The sequence below is a fragment of the Oryctolagus cuniculus genome, chromosome 3, assembly GCF_964237555.1.
Source record: "Oryctolagus cuniculus chromosome 3, mOryCun1.1, whole genome shotgun sequence".
NCBI classification, from domain to species: domain Eukaryota; kingdom Metazoa; phylum Chordata; class Mammalia; order Lagomorpha; family Leporidae; genus Oryctolagus; species Oryctolagus cuniculus.
The window spans coordinates 40,950,376-40,956,141 of NC_091434.1; the positions used below are offsets into that span (position 1 = coordinate 40,950,376).

At 40.7% G+C, this 5,766-nt stretch overlaps 1 pseudogene; it reads left to right on the plus strand.

The window, feature by feature from the left end:
* Positions 1-2,780: 2,780 nt before the first annotated feature.
* On the plus strand, positions 2,781-3,759 carry LOC100342702 (large ribosomal subunit protein uL10 pseudogene; annotated as a pseudogene).
* Positions 3,760-5,766: the final 2,007 nt, after the last annotated feature.

The following is a 5,766-nucleotide window of genomic DNA, read 5'->3' on the forward strand; positions in this document are numbered from 1 at the left end:
CTTATGGGTCTCCTATGTGGGTACAGAAGGCCATCTTCCACTGCTTTCTCAGGCACATTAGCAGGAAGCTGGATCAAAAGTGGAGCATTTGGGACTTGAACTGGTGTGCATATGGGATGCCAGCACTGCAGGTGGCCGCTTTACCCGCTACACCACACTGCTGGCCCTGGCATTTTGTACTATTTGATCTAAACCTCCCCATTTACTGCTATGCCCAGCCCCTTGGAAATCCCATTCCATGTGAGTCTATTTTATCTTTACATTGACCACGTAAGTGACCATGTAGTATTTGTTCTTTTGTGACTGCCTGATTTCTCTTGGCATCATATTCTGCAGGTTCTTCTTGTTGTGGCAAATGTAGAACGTCCCTTTTAAAGGCTGAATAGTATTCCATTGCATATACAGACACCATTTTTCTTTACGCATTCATCTTTCTACAGTGGCTTCTGTGTCTTGGCTTTTTGAATTGTGCTGCAATGAATATAGGAGTGCAGATATCTCTTGAAATCCTGACTTCAATTCCTTTGGATATATAACCAGAAGCATGATTGCTGAAACATATGGTAATTCTATTGTGAATCATTTCTGAGGAATCTCCTTACTGTTTTCCACAGCAATTGAACCAATTCACATTTGCACCAAGAATGTATAAGGGTTCTTTTTTTCCCATATAATCAGCCACATTAGTTGTTTTAAAATTTTTTGGTTACAGCCAGCCTATAAACATTCTTCCTTTTCTCACCCTCACTTGATAATATTTTTCTGTTTGTTTGAAAATATGTAGTTACAGATGCTTTCTCTCATTGTGTAGATTACTTTTTGGTTTGTTGATTGTTTCCTTTGCTGTGCAGCAGCCTCTGAGTTTGATGTAATCACATTTGTCTATTTTTTTGCTTTTGTTGCTTGTGTTTTTGGCGTCGTAGCAAAGAAATCAGAAGGATAAACAAAATTGGTAAGCCTTTAACTCTATTAAAGGAAAAAAGAGAGAAGACTCAAATAAATCAGAAATGGAAGAGGAGATAACACAACTGATGCCACAGAAATATAGTGGTCATAAGGGATTATTGTGAACAATTATATGGAAAAAATTGAACGACCTAGAGTAAGTCATTAAAATTACTAAACCTAGAGTAAGTCATTAAAGAAGCATGTATTCTACCAAACTACGGAATTAAGAAGAGACAAAAAGCCAGAACACACCAACAATGAATGAGGATACTGAATCTGTAACCAAATCTTTCCAACAACCAAAAGCCTAGGACAAAATGGCTTCACTAATGAATTCCATCAAAAAGTTCAAGATGAAATAATACAAATCCTTAAATTTTTTTGCAAAAACTGAAGAGGGGAAACATTTTATAAAGCTTGTGCTAAAGCCAGACAAAGAAATCACGAGAAAAGAAAACAAATATCCTTGATGAAAACTGGGTACAAAAATTCTCAGTGAAGTATGAGTAAACAAATTCAACAGAAAATTAAAAGGACTATATGCTCTGATGAAGTGAGATTTACCTTGGGATGCAAGAAAGGTTGGGCCTATCCAAATTAACACAATGCAAGCCATCAACAGAATGAAGGGTAAAATTCACATAATAATCTCAAAAGATTCAGAAAAACCACTTGACAGAATTCAACATCCATTCATGATAAAATTCAACAAATTAGTTACAAAAGGAACTCATTGCAACCCAACACAGTTCATGAATGAAAATCTCATAGCTAACATCATACTCAGTGCTGAGAAATTGAAATTTTTCCTCTAAGATCTGGAACAAGGCAAGGTTATCCACTCTCCTCATTTGTATTCAACTTAGTATTGGAAGTCCTAGTCAAAGCAACTGGGGAAGAATAAGGAATAAAATGAATCAAAATTAGCAGGAAAAAAGTTAAATTATCTGTGTGCAGAACACATGACCATGTATTTGGAAAACTCCAAACATTTTATACACATACACATGCACACACCTGTGCTAAAAAAAATACCTGGTAAAACTAATTAAAGACTTTAGAGGACAGACCTTCAGCCTAGGAGTTAAGATGCATGCATCCTATATTGGAGTAACTGGATACAAGTCCCTCTTCTGGCCCCTGACTCTGGTTTTCTGATGATGCTTGATTAATTGGGTTTCTGTTATCCACACAGGAGCAATGGATTGAGTTCTCTGCTTCTGGTTCTGACTTAGGCCCTGCCCTGCCTGTTGCAGGCATCTGGGGAGTGAACCAGTAGATGGTCTACATCCCTCTCTCTCCTCTGCTTGTCAAATAAATAAATAATGTAAAAAATAATTCAGTAAAGTTTCTTGATGCAAAATCAATGTACAAAAGTCAATTGCATTTCTGTATACTAACGATGAACTACTAAAAGAAAGTTATGAAAACAATCTCATTTACAATAGCATTAAAAAGAATAAAATATTTAGGAATAAACTTAAGCATGATAGTAAAAGACTTATATGCTGAAAATCATGACAGTGACACAATTTGTTAAACCACACAAATAAATGGCAAAATGTCTCTTGTTTATGGATTAGAAGAATTAATGTTGTTAAAACTCCATACAGATTCAGTGAAATTCCTAGCAAAATCTCAAAGGCATTTTTATTAAAAAAATTCTAAAATTCATATAGAAAGATAAAAGATCTTTAATAGTCAAAAACATTTTGAACAAGAAGCACAAACCTGGAAAACACCATACTTCCTGATTCAAAGCACATTGTAGATTTTCTTTACAGTGATATCATCTGTTAAGCCCTGTGGGCAAGCCCTGATGCACTGTCATGATGCCAAGGGAAGGCAGGGCAACCTGGAAGTCCAGCTACTTCCTTAAGATCATCCAGCCTCTAAATGGTTATGTAAAATGCTTCATGATGGGAGCAGACGCTGTGGGGGCAAGCAGATGCAGCGGGTCTACCTGACCCTCCATGCCAAGGCTGTGGTACTGCCGGGCAAGAACACCATGGTGCCCAAGGCCATCTGAGGGCACATGGAAACCAAAGCGGCCCTGGAGGAGACCCTGCCTCCTATCCTGGAGAATGTTGGCCTTGCGTTTACCAAGGAGGACCTCACTGAGATCAGGATGTGCTACTGGTCAACAAGGTACCAGTTGTTGCCCATGTTCTTGCCATTTCATCTTGTGATGTCACTGTGCCAAGAGAGGACACAGGTCTGGGGTCCAAGAAGATCTCCTTTTTGCAGGCTTTTTGGGCATCACCACTACAGTCTCCAGAGAGGCACCACTGAAAACCTGAGCTTGTGCAGCTGATAAGGGCTGGAGGGAAAAGCGGAACATGCTGCACATCTCCCCCTTCTCCGGGTCGATCATCCAGCCGGTGTTAGACAATGGCAGCATCTACCACTCTGAAATGCTGGACATCAGAGGAAATGCTGCACTCTCACTTTCTGCAGGCTGTTCAGTGTTGCCAGTGTTAGTCTGCAGATTGGTTGTCCAACGGTTGCATCTGTACCCCATTCTCGCATCAGTGGTTACTAGCGGATTCTGGCTTTGTCTGTGGAAACGGAGTGTGCCTTTGCATTTGCTGAAAAGGTCAAGGTCTTGCTGGCTGACCCATCTCTATCTGGGGTGCTGCCACTACTGCTGCTCCTGTTGCTTTTGAAGTCCCAGCCAAAACTGAGATGAAGGAAGAGTCAGAGGAGCTGGACAGGGATAAGGGATTTTTAACTCTTCTATCAATCACCCCCCAAAACCCAACCAACCAACAAACCAAACTAAAACCCCACCTCAGCCAGCTTGATTTGTAAAGCAAGGAAATGAAGGTTTACTTCTCTTAAAAATTACAAAGTTATGGCCGGCGCTGTGGCTCACTAGGCTAATCCTCCGCCTTGTGGCGCCAGCACACCGGGTTCTAGTCCCGGTTGGGGCGCCGGATTCTGTCCCGGTTGCCCCTCTTCCAGGCCAGCTCTCTGCTGTGGCCAGGGAGTGCAGTGGAGGATGGCCCAAGTGCTTGGGCCCTGAACCCCATGGGAGACCAGGAGAAGCACCTGGCTCTGGACTTAAGGTCAGTGTGGTGCGCTGGCTGCAGCGGCCATTGGAGGGTGAACCAATGGTAAAGGAAGACCTTTCTCTCTGTCTCTGTCTCTCTCTCACTATCCACTCTGCCTATCAAAAAAATTACAGAGTTACAATAATCAAAACAATATAATACTGCATGAAAACAGGCATACAGACCAATGGGACAGAATACAGGGCCCAGAAATACACCAGGCATATAAGATCAATTTTCTTTGACAAGAGTGCCAAGAATGCACAATGGAAAAGGGTAGTTTCTTCAATAAATAAAGTCGGGAAAATTGGATACTTACCTGCATGAGAATTAAACTGGACTTTTATCTTACATCAGACACAAAAATCAACTGAATAGCATTATTAGGTAGGTGCTAAGGCTCTGTTGCTTGTTATTATGAGAACACTGAAGGACAGAGTAGTTAAATGCCTTGTACTTGGTCACAAAGGTAGCAAATGAGGCAGCAAGGATTTAAAATCTGACAGTTTAACTCTAGGTACCTTTTTGTTTTTGGGATTAGCTCTTTATGCTTCCTTAGGAAAGCTATATGATATAATCCAGAGGGCATGGACTTTATGTCCAGACAGCTCTGGGTTCAAATTCCTATTCCACACTTAGTGCCTGGATGCCTTTGAATCCATCATCGAACCTTTTTAGGCTTCATTTTCTTCATCTGTAAAATGGAGTCACTGTGAGGTTTAAATGAGATAATGTATATTATGCCCAGCCTGACAACTAATGAGTATTCAGAAATGCTAATTCATTTCCCTTTGAGTTCCTGGCTTATATTTCATTCTAGTATCTTGAATCAGTCTCCCAGTGTGGCCCTAGCACTGGGAACAGCATCATATTCATGCTTCTAAGCTGCTGTCATTCTAATAGATGCTTCCCAGAAATGGAGTCTTGGCCAGTTCCAGGAGTTTTGTTTCTCTTCAAGTAGAGGTAAATCCATCCAGACATCCTCCTTTTAAGCTCCAAGGGCTGCATCTGTTTTAGACCAAAAATAATACCTTGTGATTGGAAATGTTTCAGTAACATTATTTGTGTGTTTTATTGAAGCAGAGGTTACAATTATTAGCGACACCAGGAATTTCAGACATTTAAACACAGTCTTGACTTCTCCCGAACAAACCACATCCCTGTGCAATTATTAGTTTATCTAAATACCTTCCATCCAAGCCCTCAACTGGAGTGGGTCTTTGTAGGAGGTGGTCCTTCTGAGCACAGACTCCCTCCCATACTCTCGGTAGCAGGCAGACAAACCTGGAACTCGGCTGGGGGCTGCAATAAAGGTGACTTGGGTCTATTAGTGAGCAATTTGCTACTTGGCTTGGGTCATTTCCTAGTCACTGCCAATTTGGCGAGGTTATCCCAACTCCCTGTTTGAAGCTGACCTTAAGGATTTTTTAAAAAATTAAAAACAGGGTTTTCCTTCCCTGAGAGTTCATTCCTTCTGTCACATGATCTCTTTATAGCATTCATTTGGGGCAATCTCTCACAATCCAACATCTGTGCAAGAGATGGAAAGGCACAGTAAGACCCAGCCTATCCTTCAGTGTCTCCAAATTCTACCTCTAGTCATGGGCTCAACACATTTTTTCATTGTTATTATTTTTGTGTATTTGTTTCACTTTAATAAAAGGTTTAGCCAGAAGGAACCCATTATGCATTTTAAATTCAAGGCAGTTGATCAGAATGATTGGGCATATTGTGTTACTAGAAAAGACCAGCCAGGTCTTTTTGA